General features: G+C 45.7%; 1 protein-coding gene across 1 annotated transcript in view; it reads left to right on the forward strand.

Annotated features, from left to right (window-relative positions):
* The window catches only part of CACNA1A (calcium voltage-gated channel subunit alpha1 A), a 285,317-nt gene that overhangs the window by 62,013 nt on the left and 208,562 nt on the right, over window positions 1–14,742 (forward strand). The gene's annotated exons all lie outside the window — the stretch shown is intronic.

Here is a 14,742-nt window from a genome sequence, read left to right on the forward strand (position 1 = left end):
TGTCCACAGGTCGAGATGGGAGGGTGGGCTTTGGAGGGCAGTCAAGAGTGTTAGATTAACCATTGATGTACTTGTGGCTGGAATGCTCTTGGCCCTGGCTATCATCCTTCCCCAGATGTTTCTTATGTGTCATGACTCCACATAGGCTAAAACTATTTTGGAGTCATCTTTGTCAGCTATCTTGTATTAATAAGTTGGCACAAATATGAACAAGTTTGCACAGAAATGGGGGAGGACCTGAGCAGGGATGTGTCCTTGGGCCTGTGGTGTATGGTTGTGCAGGTTGCATGCCAAACCAGGCAGCCCGTGTGTGTTCTCTAGGTGTGTGACTCACCTCCATGTGAACCTCTTTTAGAGACTATCATGTTATTGTTTCTGTTATTGCCTTTGAGTTGGCTACAACTCATAGTGACCCTGTGCACGACAGGACCAAACCCTGCCCAGTCCTGCACCATCCTCACAGTTGCTGCTATGTGTGAACCCATTGTTGTAGCCCCTGTCAGTCCATCTCATTGAAGGCCTTCCTCTTTCTGGCTCACCCGCTACATTACCAAGCATGATGGCTTTCTCTAGGAGCTACTCGCTCCTGATTACATGCCCAAAGTACATGGAACCAAGTCTTACCATTCTCACATCCAAGGAGCATTCTGGCTGTACTTCTTCCAAGACAGATTTGTTCATTCTTCTGGAAGTCTGTGGTATATTCAGTATTCTTCTCCAACACCATAATTCAAAGCCATCAATTCTTCAGTCTTCCTTAGTCATAAACCAGTTGCCATCGCGTCAACTCTAACTCATGGTGACACCATGAGTGTCAGAGTAGAATTGCACCCCACAGGGTTTTCGATGGCTGGTTTGTCAGCACTGGATCACCAGTCCTTTCTTCTGAGATGCCTCTGAATCCACTCAGACCCCAGTGTTTCAGCTGGCAGCTGAGTGCTCGACCATTTGCACCACCCTGGGATTCCTATCATAGACTTGTTGTTGTTGTTGTTGTGCCGTCAAGTCAGATCTGACTCATAGTGACCCCTCCTTGGGTTTCCGAGGCAGTATCACTATAGAAGTAGATTGCCCAGCCTTTCTTCCGAGGAGTGGCTGGTAGGTTTGAACCGGCAACCTTCTGGTTAGCAGTCAAGTGCCTTAGGCACTACTCCATCAGAGCTCCTTATCATAGACTAATAAGCATCGAATACTTTTTACCCGGGAATCCCTTCCAGCCCTAAGAAGCTTTGGTTCTAGGAGACAGTGCTTTTTTGCAGTTCTGAAGAGACATAAGGCATGATTTTATTTTATTTTTTTTTTAATTTTCAGTATTCACAGGCATATTTAGGGGCTGCCCACAGGGTTTAAGGGTGCATCAGGTACAGAGCCAGGATGTAAGCTGCAGAGTCCGAAATTGTGCTTCTGGGCACTGAAATGTGGTTGGTGCTGTTTTGTTGGCTTTGTGGTGGTGTTCCAGCAAAGTGAAGTAGCATAATTGTAAGACTGAGTGGACAGAAGGGACCTGCCTAGGAGGTCTTCATAAACTAGACTGTGTTTAGATGGAGGAAATAACTCTGGAAATTTTCAAAGCAGAAGCTGTAACGAGTGTAGCACAGGTGCGTTCTATGCAAATTTGGCTTACACAAAATCATTGGCATGTAATTAACACACATACCAAAAAGAAGAAAAATTTAGTAATTAAATAGTGAGGTCATTTCCACCTGCCGTTCCACATAGTGAGCTTTTTTCCAAGGGACAAACATGAAATGTGTTGTTTATAGAATGTACTATGTCAGTAGGAGCTCTGGTGGCATAGTGCCTGAGGCATTTGACTGCTAACCAGAAGGTTGGCAGTTCAAACCCACCAGCCACTCCTCGGAAGGAAGACTGGGCAGTTTACTTCCATAGAGATACCACCTCGGAAACCCAAGGAGGGGTTGCTATGAGTCAAATCAACTCGACAACAGTGAGTTTGTTTGTTTGTTTGTACTGTGTCAGTTAGGAATGCTTTTCACCACAAGTAACAGAAGAGACAACCAGAAGAGGGCATTAAGCACCATATTTGGTTGCCTCACTTAACAAGAAATCTGCAAATCAGTGGACCAGGGTTGGTTGAATGGCTCAGTGATGTCCTTCCACCTTCCATTCCACCTTCCTCAGTGTGTTGAATCTTGGAACTTGTGTTTTGTTGAATCAAGGTTGCAAAGTGGCTACCATATCACCTACTCACACAGCCTCATCCAAAAAGAAGAAGGTAATAGTAGAGAGAGAGCTCTCCTCAGAGGCTTTTCTCTTTCTAACCAGGAGGAAAATCTTTCCCAGAATCCCCAACAGACTTCCACCTACACTTTATTGATCATACCTGGGAAGACTGGGTATCTGGCATTTTCACCATCTTTTGGCAGGCTGTGTTGACAATCAGTGCTGTTGTCTCTGTGACATACTCTTCTCTTTACCTTATACCATATGCTACTGGAGCAGGGAAGGAAACAGAAGGTATGGTGAACAGGAAGTTATGAAGAGATGCAAGTCATGCTCAGCTATGTTGACTGTAGGAGAGGAGGGTAAAAGACCGTTGGGCTCTTGTAATTAGAAGACAGACTCAGACAGAGTTAGCCACAGAGATGTTGGAACGCCTGCCATCTTGGTGGTGGAGGTTTGACTGAGAACAAAAGGATGCAGTAGCCCTGGCCTGCTCATGTGGGCCGTTTAGCAAAGAAAGGAAGGGGGACAACATGTGGTAGTTCCTACCATCTGTGCCAGAGATATGATGAGTGAGGTGGGCTTATTTGGGAAACAGCTTGATGTCCTAGGTCCTTTTTCCTCTCCATTGCAAGTAGGGTGTGATGGTGGACATTCTAGAAAGGTGAAGAAAATGGACATTCCCATATTATTGTATATTGCTTCATAAATACAGTTCTGATTGCATCATACCAAAACATGTGGACAGATTTTCATGATGTGTGGAGAGTATGTCTGGGAAGGTTTTACTCTGTGATCTGTGTGAAATCCAGTTGAGAAGTTCTCAGAGAGAGTTTTCCAGAAGAGCAGAAAGTGAAGTGCAACCAGGATGTCTGCTCAAGAGTGATATGTCTAATGTAGTAAGACACCGTGAGAAAAGCCAAGTGATGGTTCAGATATGAGTCCTACATTAAAAGATGCTTGGGTAGATCCTTGAGATTGCAGTATTGCTTGGTAACCCAGCTGCTGCTTGGGGAGGGCACCCAGTACCCACACGTGTAGAAGGCGTAGTGGTTAAGACCATGGGCTTTGGAGTTAAAATAGATTCAAAGCCCAGCTGCAAAAGGGAGAAAATGCAGGACAGAATTTCAAATTCCCATGGGATCTAGACTTTCTGGAGCCATGGAGGCTGGATGAACCCCCAAAACTATTGCCCTGAGATAATCTTCAAACCTTAAACCAAAAATATTCCCTGAAGTTTTCTTAAAACCCAGCGATAGTTTAGCTTAACTAGTAAAGTATGTCTGCCTTGAAAATTATGCTCTTTTAAGATCTGTATATGGGATCAAATTGACAACAATTCAAAAAATTGGATAGGAACCTTAGGGTGCAATGAGTTTATGAACTCATTGGGGCAATGAGTTCCTTTAGAGAAGGAACAACTCAGAAAAGGGTGAGAATGGTTGCACAACTCAAAGAAAGTCATCGATGTTACTGGATTATATGTGGAGAAAGTTGAATTGGTCTGTTCTTCTATGTGTATTCTCAACAACAACAAATAATAAATAAATTATATTTTTTAAAAACCTAAGTCTACTGTGTCCAAGCTGTGTGACCTTGGCAAGTTACTGTACCTCTCTGAATCTTAATTTCCTTATCTGGAAAATGAGGGTGAAACTAGCCCCCACCTTATAGAGTTATTTAAAGATTTAATGAGTTAATTCCTGATCTACGGTGGGTTAGGTTTATGAGTAGTATTTACCAATGGATACTCTAAAGGAGAGGAAGGGTTATGGTGTTTTGTTGAGCCTTAGCTTCCTCATCTGCAAAATGGGAATCCTAATTTCACCTTTCCTAAATGGTGGGATTAAACGAGATAATGAATATAAAGCATTGAGTACAGAACCTGGCACAGAGTAAGTACTCAATGATATTAGCTATTATAAAACTAATGACTATGATTATAATGATGATGATAATTATTGCTACTTCTGCAGGCCCAGTTCCATAGACCAGTTAGCAAACGGTAGTGAACATTTGCTGTTATTAGTTGGGTACCCAAAACCTGCTTCAGTTCCACTTTTGGAAGAACCCCCATTTATGTGTAGTGATACCAGGTCACAGGACCCCACACCCACCTCAGAAGTTGAAAAGTGGAGGCTTCTCCTCTCCTCACTGCTGGTAGCCAGGGCACGGGCCTTACACTCAACCAATCAGATGCTTCCACCCTGGGATTTGAGAAAGGAGTCAGCGACTCCAACATGAAGGGATGGTTTGGACACCTTCTTGGCAGCCTGCTGCGGGAGGAAAGGAGGTGGAGGGAGAGGGGTGGCTGCATACTTCTCACCATGAAGTCAGCTGGTTCATGCCCATTTTCCAAGCCTACCCGTTATGGTTTCCTATTGATTATCTGAGCTTCCTAAAAATCTCTTGTATCTTTAAGACAGCCAGTCAGTTTCTGGTCAAAGGTTTGAGGGCAACTAGTTTATTTGGTGACCCCAATAATCATAGATATGGGAGTAAGATGGAGAAGAGAAGGCAAGTCACAAAAGTTGGCTTGGCACATGAGTTACCACTGTGGGCAACTCGAGCTTAACCCTCTGAGGAGCTCTGGGAGGCAGCATGGAACATGACCTTCAGAGTCAGTCAAGAAGTTAGGGAGGTGGGGTGAGGGCTCCATCTGGGGGTGTTATATCTTTGGCTCTTCTCACTTGCTTGGCGTTCAGGCTAAGCTCACTCCTGTGTCCAGAATGTCATAGGTATGCATAGTGAGTGATGTGGGGACAATGTGTGCCTCATTGGCTACACTTATTTAGTTCTGCCACAAATTAGAGAACAGATGTTTAGGTTTCCTGGTGAAGCACCTTGAGACGCAATTCATCTCTGAGCTTCCAACAGTGAGAAGGAAATACACCTACCCTGTTAGTTCCAACAGGAAGGTGCAAGACTTGGGCCTTTGGGTAGTCTGAGCTCCATTGATACTCCATTGATGAAGAGCTCTCTTTCCTTGCTGGCGTGGGAAAGGAATTTCTGTGCTGATAGGAGCAGAGGTCAGAGTGAGCAAAAGGCATGGAAATCCAAAGCAGAGGCGGCAAGGAGGATCCAGGTGGGATCCAAGACCCAGGAGTGTGGATGAATTTGTTCCAGAAAGAAAGAAATGCGCAAAGTAGGCTTCTGTCACTCTCAAGTGAGAATTTTGTCAACAGCTCAGCCTCTACACAGGTAGTGGCTCAGGATCCCAATATGTTGGTACCAGAATAGGAAGAAGTGTGGCTTCCATATTCCTATTATGGAGCTGTGTGTGACCCCAAAGTGGAAAAAATTTGAGAATGAATACGGAGTGTGAGTTGTGTTCAGTGGGAAGTAACAGAAAATCCAAGTCACAGTGACTTCAGCAAGTAGGGGCTTATCTTTGTTATGTTACAGAACATCTGGGGTGGGCATTGGTTGACATTGGCATCTCTGTGGTTCTCTTGGCCTTGCCTTCATGGTCACAAGATGGTTGCTGGAGCTCCAAGCATCATGTCTGGATTCAAGAAACAGGAAAAAGCACGGTCCCATCCAGGAGGTCCATTTTCCAAAATGCAAAAGCTTTCCCAGAAACCACGTATCAAACTTGTACTTACACCATCTACCTGCAAGAGAGCCGGGAATATTTCACTTTTCTGACCATTGTACTCTTCTGACTTTTGATTTTATGTGATTACTGAGGACATATAAAGTCCAAACATTTTATCTTAAAACTCATTCTTAATTCATCTCATCTACATCTCTTCCATATACATCTTTGTATCAGGTATATATTGTCATAATAATGCTACATAATCAACCCAAAACCCACTGGCTTACAGTGACAAGCATTTATTTAGCTCAAGGTTCGACAGGTTAGCAGTTTAGGCTAGGCTTACCAAATGCTCTTTCATGCATCTATGATCAGCTGTGGGTCAGCTGGGTGACCCTCCTGTTTGGGGCACAGCTGATTGCTGCCTTGGCCTAGGATGGCCTAGGGGCACAACTGGACTTGGAGTTCAAGTCACCAACCTTGGTCCAGCACTTAGCCAGCACCACCTGGGGACTCCTCTTTGGCCCAAAGCCCCCCAGATTGCTCCCTCAGCTGGTATAGCCCCCAGGTGAGGCCAGATCAGGAGGGAGCCATGGCTGCACCCAAATCCTGCATCATAACAGGCAGGGATGCTCTCTACCACTCTACTCCTGCCCAGAGCAACATGACTGGAGGTAGGCACTCTGTTCTCCCCACTGTGCCTCTCTTACTATTATGATTGCTCATTACACTTTGAGCACTGTCCCCTAAAGGTAGTGCAGGACCTGCAAATGGGGCTTAATAAAGATCTGTTGGGCAAGTAAGTGAATGAATGGATGAGTGAATGAATGGATCATGGCTTTTAGTTGGCTTGTGTGAGCATTGCTGAGGGGTGCACAGCAGGGAGAACAGGGTGCCTACCTCCAGTCTAAAGGTTGGTGATTGAACTCACCCAGAGGTGCCTCAGAAGAAAAGCCTGGTGATCTTTTCCCAAAAGGTCCCAGCCTTGAAAACCCCACGGAGCAGTTAATTCTACTGTGCACATATGGGGTCTCTGTGAGTTGGAATCTGCTAGACTGCAACTTTGGTTGGGCCAAAGAGCCAGGTGGTTTCAAAAAAGCAGAGGACTGACAAACCAACCCCTAACTCTCCATTCTCTAGGATTTTTTAAAGAAATGAGCAAAAGAGGTTTGCATTTTTAAAATTCTACATTCAGTAGCAAAGTCCAGTAATGAGGTGCTGAGTCTCTGGGGCTACACAGACATGGCTTCCACAGCATTGAGCTGTGTGGCCCACAGAAGTTACAGTGAGCACCAACATTCATTGAGAACTTCCATGCACCAAGTGCTTCTCCAGACACCTTGAATTATCTTGTTTACTCCTCCAAGCATGTCCCGATTGGTTGAAGCTATCATTGTCCCCATTTTACATGTGGGAAACCAAGGACAGGTCATCTGAGGGATGTACCCGGGATAAACAGGGGGGCTAGGATGTGAAGCTAGGCAGTCAGACCCTGTCTGCCTATCTCCACTGCTCTGCCAACCTCTAGAGAAACTTCTTGCCCCTCTGAACCTCAGTTTCTTCATCTACAAAATTGGCCTTATCCTTTTCTCAGTTCTCTAGTGCTGCTCTACCAGAAATACCACAAGTGGATGGCTTTAACAAACAAAAATTTATTTTCTCATGTTTAGGAGGCTAAAAGTCCAAATTCAGGGTGCCAACTCTAGAGGAAGATCTTTTTCTGCTTTCAACATCTGTGCATGCAGCATTCCTTGGAGATCTTCATGTGTCTTGGCATCAGTCTTCCCTTTGAGTCAGGAGGTTCTTGGTGCAGGAACCCTGGTTCCAAAGGATGGGCTCTGCTCCTGGCTGTTCTTTCTTGGTGGTTGTCAGGTCCCTGCTTTCTCTGCTCACTTCTCTCTCCTTTAGCTCTTGTAAAATAAAAAGTGTGACTCAAGCAAGGTGTGACTTGAGCAAAGGTATGACTTGAGTATTTGAATAAGGACGGTGAAGGGTGGGACTTAACACATGCCTTCTTGTAAGGCTGTGACTCAAGATACAACTCACCCTAATCCTGCCTCATTGACATACGTTGTTGTTGTTGTTGTTTGCCGTCGAGTCGGCCCCGACTCATAGCGACCCCTCCTTGGGTTTCCGAGGCAGTATCACTACGGAAGTAGGATTGCCAACCTTCCTTCTGAGGAGTGGCTGGTGGGTTTGAACCACCAGCCTTCTGGTGAGCAGTCAAGTGCCTTAGGCACTATGCTACCAGAGCTCCTTCATTGGCATATAGAGGTTAGGATTTACGACATATTGCAGAATAGAAGATAATTACATCAGATCACAAAATGGAGAACAACCTCACAATACTGGGAGTCGTGGCCTAGCCAAGTTGATGCTGTTTTGGGGGAACACAATTCAATTCATGTTGATACCTGTTTCACAGAGTGGATAAAGATGTCAGTAATAATGGTGAACACAAATGTAGTGCTTGCTATAGCCAGGCTGTGTGCTCTGTGGGCTATGAGAGACCACCTCATTCAGTCCCTCAGCGATCATCATCCCCATGAAACTGAGGCTCAGAAAAGCCAGAGAGCTTGTCCCAAGCCACAGGAGGCGGCAAAACCAGAATTTTAACCTAGAAAGTCTGGCTCCCAGGTCAAGGCCCTTTATCCCCACTCTCAGTAAATGCAGTGAGGGTTGCTGACTCTGTTACCCGCTGTGGAACTTGGGGAGGAAAAGACCTTAGTTCTAGATCTCCACTGCTGGACTTGGCCACGCAGGGCCATTTTTATTATTAGCAATACAGCTGGGCTACGTACCTGGCTGCACTACCCAGGTACGTAGCCCAGCTGTATTGCTAATAATAAAAATTCTCTGCTCACTGAGCTCTTGCTGTGTGTCTGGTGCTGTCTGAGCACTTGGCCTCGTGGTGATTCCAGGGTAGGAACTATTGAAGAACTAGTGGCTGTCAAGTCGACTTTAGTTCATGGTGACCTGTGTGTGTTACAGTAGAACTGTGCTGATGTTTCAGTGGCTCATGTTTCAGAAGAAGACTTTACTCCAGGGCACTTCTGAGTGGACTCAGTATTCCAGCCTTTCAGTTAGCAGTCAAGCATGTTAATTGTTTGCACCACCCAGGGCCCGTTAGCAGCCCGTTCACAGTTGAGGACACAAAGGCCCAGGTTTGTGGGCTGACCGATGTCTCTCAGCCAGGTTAAGTTCGGCCTCTCCCATCTCAGGCCCTAGACCATGGCTCTGGGAACAAACAGGGCCCCCATTTCCAGGGATCCATCTTCTTCAGCAGACTCTGCCAAAAGAACTCTGCTCGTTACCCCCGAAACCTGATCTTCCTGCAATTCCCTCCATCTCAGAAAAGCTGGCTCCCTCCTTCCAGGTCCTTAGGTCCCAAACCTCAGAGTCCTTGTCAACACCTTTCTCTCACCCCTCCTCCCGTACCTAATCCATCAACAAATCTTATCGGCTCCATCTTCAGAATCTACCCAGAATCCACCCCCTTCTCATCACCTTCACAGCCCCACCCTGGTTTGACCTCATCATTGCTCACGTGGACTAGACCAGAAGCCTCCTCCCTGGTCTACAGCTCCTGCCCTCACCGCCAACAGTCTCTCTCTGCACAACAGTCCAAGAGTACTAGTGAGAACCTGAGGCAGGGCACATCCCTCCTCTGCTCAGAACCTTCCATGGCTCTCAAGTTCCTCAGTAAAAGCCAAAAACTCCTCCCTGTTGCCTGCCAGGCCCTGCGTGATCCCATCACCTCCCTGCCCTCACTTCCTCCCACACTCCCCCTCACTCACTCAGCTCCAGCCACACAAGCCTCCTTGCTGCTCCTCAAACACACCAGGCACAGTCCTGCCTCAGGGGCTTCGCACTGGCTGTTCCCTCTGCCTGAAATGCTTTTCCCTCAGACATCCTCATGGCTCCTCCCTCACTTCCTTTGGGTCTCTATTAAAATATCATTCAAAATCATGACTGCCCCACCCCACTCCTGACACTCCCAGTCCCCCTTCTCTCCTTTATTTCTTTCCAAGCCTGAAGAGCATCTGCCAAACATTATTTGTTTTTATCTCGGTTCCTGTATGTCTCCCCCACTAGAACGTCAGCTCCCGAGCGCAGGAACTCTGATCTGTTTTGTTCTCTGCTGTTTCCCAGAGCTTAGCACAGCGCCTGGCATATAGTAGGTGCTCAATTAGTGATTTATAGAATGAATTGTTCCAAGAAAATGCTCAAGGGTCATCAAGCCTGTGCTCTGATTAGATGGCAGGACACCCCCTCCGCCCATTCCTCAGAGGCATTTGCCCTCCAAGGCCCACAGACCCTGTTCTGCCTCCTCCTGACCAATTTGCCTCATTGTTCTTCCATTCTTTAAATCAAGGTTTAGCCCACTGGAGTTCTAAAGGTCTCACTGGCTGAAGTTTCTGTGGACACGGCCCTTTGAAACTAGAAATATGGGTGAGGGGCACAGTGGGGGGGTCAGAGAACTCTTGTGTTGGCTATTTTTAACACACGGGGAGGAAGATGTGTGAAATCCCTCCCTCCCCACCTCGCCCTCTGGTACCTCAAAATACCCCTTGTTTTAGGAAGTGGCTGTGGCATCAGGAAGGCAGCGTGTGGCACCTGAGACACAATATCACAAGTGGCTGGGAGCCCAGAGAGAAACCAGGACAGGTGCACTGGGGACGTGGACTGGAGCTGGAGCTAATTTTAGTGACTGAACAGGCTGCGGGAAGAGAGAGGGTGGGCCCATGTGCGTGTGTGTGTGCGTGCATGTGTGTGTGTGTGTGCGTGCATCTGCTCATGCACACACAGTGACAGAGACTGGGCTGGGGGAGGAGTTGAAGAATTCAAGTCAGCTTGGGGAAAGTAGAACTTACTGGCTGGGCACTGAGATCCAGCCCAGAGAGTAAGCGAGTCTGAAATTGTGAGCCCAGCAGTCCAAGCAATGGGCAATGATGTTTGATAAGTGGAATCGAGACTATAGCATTATGGAGGTTTATGGAGATGCCATCCTTATGGCTGGTCTTGGAGAAAGGCACGTTGTTATCCCCCTTTTGTTGTTGTTGTTGTTGTTGTTATATGCCATCAAGTCAGACTCGACTCATAGCAACCCCTTCTTGGGTTTCCAGGGCAGTATCACTACAGAAGTAGATTGCCCCATCTTCCTCCCGAGGAGTGGCTGGTGGATTTGAACTGCCAGCCTTCTGGTTAGCAGTCAGGTGCCTTAGGCACTATGCTACTGAGCTAAATAACTTGAGAAGCAAAGAATGAGAAGAAAAAGATTGAGGGAGAATCAAAGCAATACAAGCAAGAAGGTTCTCAGAGTATATGAACAGCTATGAAATCCGTGAGGACAGTCAGCTGGAAGGGAAGACTCTGGGTGACAGAAAGTGACACTACACTTGGATTTTGGAATCAGGGTGGATGTGGTGAAAATTCTGGCCCTTTCATTAACTGGCTGTGGGGCCTCTCTGACCCTCAGTTTCTTAATCTGTAAAATGGGATGGTATCAATCCCAGCATTGTTGTGAAGATGCAGGTAGATAAGTCACCACCATCTTATGGTTCATAATGGTGTCTACCCCAGGGTAGATTCTCAGTAAATGGTCATCATGATTTTCATCATGTTTGGGGACAAACATAATGGCAGGTAAAAGAGAGAAGTCTTTATTCCTTCAAAACGCATTTACTGAGTGCCTACCGCGTGCCAGGCCCTGCGGATGAGAACAGGAACAGACCTGTTCTGGCCCTTGTACAGCCTACAGCCTAGCTACACTGCAGACAACAGCCAAATAATCCACTTAAATTGTGATGAGAGTAGCAACAGCTAACTCTTACGTGAGCCAGGCACTGTTCTAAGCACTTTACAAATATTAACTCATTTAATTTCCCAAGCACTCTATAAAGTAAGAGTGGTTATTACTCACATTTTATATATGAGGGAATTGAGGCACAGAGCAATTAAGTAACTTGGCTGAGGTCACACAGCTGGTAAGTGGTGGAGCTAGGATTTGAACCCAGGAATGTGGTCCCAGAGTCTGTGTTCTTTACCACTGTGCTTCCCTGCTTCTCTGATTTAAAAAAAAAAAAAATCACTTGTCACACTGAGCAGTTAACTATGTGCTGTGCCCTTCACACACCTCTCCTGTGATCTTTGTGCCAGTCCTGCGGGGTTGAGTCTAATGAGCTCCATTTAATGGAGAAGAAACTGAAGCACAGAGAGGTTAAGAAATTGGTTCAAGTTCCTGCTGTTGAGGATACTGGGGTACCAGATCTTGGTGGTCTTGAACCTTACATCACAGCTTCCATGGGAAGGCTTTTATAAGTGTTTGTCTCCTGTTTTCTCTGCTTGTATGTAACGAGAAATACCTCAGCCTCCTTCACTGTGAGCTGTGGGATGTAATTGGTTAATGGGAGGCGCGTGCTCTGGGCTGGAGATCGCAGTGTTTCTGGGCATTGTTGCCTGCACGCTCAGGCCACATGATGTGTCTTTCTTCTGTCAGGCATTTTAGACAAATTCTATTTTCACCAAAATATTTTGCCAAAGAAAATAGCAAGTGAGAGAGAAATTCAGCGACTTGGGTGGGGAGAGGAAACAATGCTTTTGAGTTTGAATGGAATGGCAGAGTGGCTAAGAACATGGGTTCTGAGGTTAGGCAGACGCCAATTTGAGATTTACTTCCCAGCAAGCAAAATGCTGGCTCGCTCTGTGCCTCGGTTTCCTCATTTGTCAAAGCAGGTGAATAATTTTAACCCGTCTCTCACCAGTCCACCAGTTCCCTCTCTAGCTTTATCTAATGTGTTAACCATTCCCATTGCCTTAGTTCTCTATTGCTGCTGTAACAGAAATACCACACATGCATGGCTTTTGAAAACACAAATATATTTTTTCACTGTTTAGGAGGCTACAAGTCTGAATTCAAGACACCAGCTTAGGGGGACGCTTTCTTTCTCTGTGATCTCTGGAGGAAGGTCCATGTCTCTAGCCTCTATTTCCTGGTTCCTTGGAGGTCTCCATGTGGGTTGGCATCTGTCCTCCTCCATCTCTGCTTCCTTGCTTGCTTGTTTAATCTCTTTTATATCTCAGAAGAGATTAACTCAAGACTGATCCTGCCTCATTAACATATCAAAGAGAATCCATTCCCAAATGGGATTATTATGGTAGGCATAGAGATTGGAATTTACTGTACATATTTGATTCATAACACCCATTAATCGTTATTAGTTAATAATCCCAGTTGTTAATTTTCTATTTCTACAAGTTCTGTCTGATACTTTTTAAACTTGCTTCATCTTTGGTAATAGTTTTGTTTCCCTGGGACAGGGTTTCTTAACCTCAGCCTTACTGATATTTTAGGCTGGATAAGCCTTTGCTATGGGAACATCCTGTGCACAGAAGAGTGGTCAGTAGCACCCCCAGCCCCTACCCACTAAATGTCAGTAGCATCTTGCCCCCATTGTGACTATGAAAAATGTCTCACATATTGTCAGATGTCCCCAGGGTGACAAAATCACCCCCAGCTGAGTACTGCTGTCCAGTGAGGTTTCTTTTTTTATTATTATTATTGTGATTTGGTGAAAGTTTACAGAGCAAATTCACTTTCCATACAGCAATTCACATATACTTTATCTCATGACATTGACTGCAATTTCCCACAATACAACTGCTCCCCTCCCACTTCCTTCCCATAGTTACCTCTTCCCTGTGCCCATCCCTCCATGTACTGCTGCCCCCTGAGCCGTCTCCCTGTGCATACACAGCCCTTCTTTCTCCTGTGATTGTTCTCTCCAAGGAGTGTATCTACCTAGTGTAAGTGTTCACCTCATATACCTGTGTTTTGTTTGGCTGGAAGCCACAGGTGTGGGTTCAGTTCCAGATCTGAAGGGCAGCTAGGGGCCATAGTCTCAGTGGTTCTACCAGGCTATATCAGACCAGCAAACTTGGTCCCCTCCCCCCTTTTTTTTTTCTCCAAATAATTTTGAGTTTTGTTCTACATTGTTCTCCCTCTCTATCAAGGATCTCCTACATAGATCCCCCTCCAAGTGGTTGACAGTGGTAGCTGGGCACCATCTAGTTCTTCTAGTCTCATAGTCGTATAGGCTGTGGATCGCATTGTGTACCAGTCACTAGGACCAATTATTTCAAGAAACTTTGGTTTTCTTCCTTCTTCTTTGCTTTGGACAAGGAGAGACCCATCGTTGCATCTAGATGGCTGCCTGCAAGCTTTTAAGATCCCAGTCACTACTCACCCAAGTAAGAGGTGGAACAGTGTTTTGTGTAGTATGTTAAGCCAATTGAGCTTGATAGTCTCGAGTCCACAGGTTCAACTACTTGCTCCCTCTGGGTAGCTGGCTGTGGCCAAGTAGTGATACAACCTTGTCAGCTCTACTATACACCTGGGAATTCTTCAGAACATACAAATACACTTGTAGAAACATTGTCTGCCAACGCTGTACATGGTCTTGGGCACACTCCCCCCAGTGGGTATTTTTCAGCATGTCTTGTTTTTTGTATGCAAAGAGTTATTGTATAATTGGTATCTGTTAACGTAAGTATATAAAGTCTTTGTGGTCTTTATTACCAACTGTTGTTTCCATTGGTTTTCATTAGGGTGCTTTGTTTCCTTGAGTATTTCATTACTCTTGACTGTGAAGGGCCTAGAGCTCTGGTGGCACAGTAGTTAAAGCATTCAGCTAGTAACTAAAAGGTTGGTGGTTCAAATCCACCAGCTGTTCTGTAGGAGAAAGTTGAAGCAATCTGCTTCCATTAAGATTTACAGCCTTAGATGAGAAAGACATAGAGAGAGGTACATGGAAGGTATTATCCTATCACTGACAGCATTGTACTTCAGGACATCTGACAATATGTGAGACATTTTTCATAGTCACAATGGGGGCAAGATGGCTACTGACATTTAGTGGGTAGAGCAACTGGGATCTTAAAAGCTAGCAAGCTGCCATCTAGATGCAACGATGGGTCTCTCCTCATCAAGAGCAAAGAAGAATGAAGAAAACCAAAAT

The sequence above is a fragment of the Orycteropus afer genome, unplaced genomic scaffold (genome assembly GCF_000298275.1).
Source record: "Orycteropus afer afer isolate SDZICR_OR568_19922 unplaced genomic scaffold, OryAfe1.0 scaffold00460, whole genome shotgun sequence".
In the NCBI taxonomy this organism is placed as follows: Eukaryota; Metazoa; Chordata; class Mammalia; order Tubulidentata; family Orycteropodidae; genus Orycteropus; species Orycteropus afer.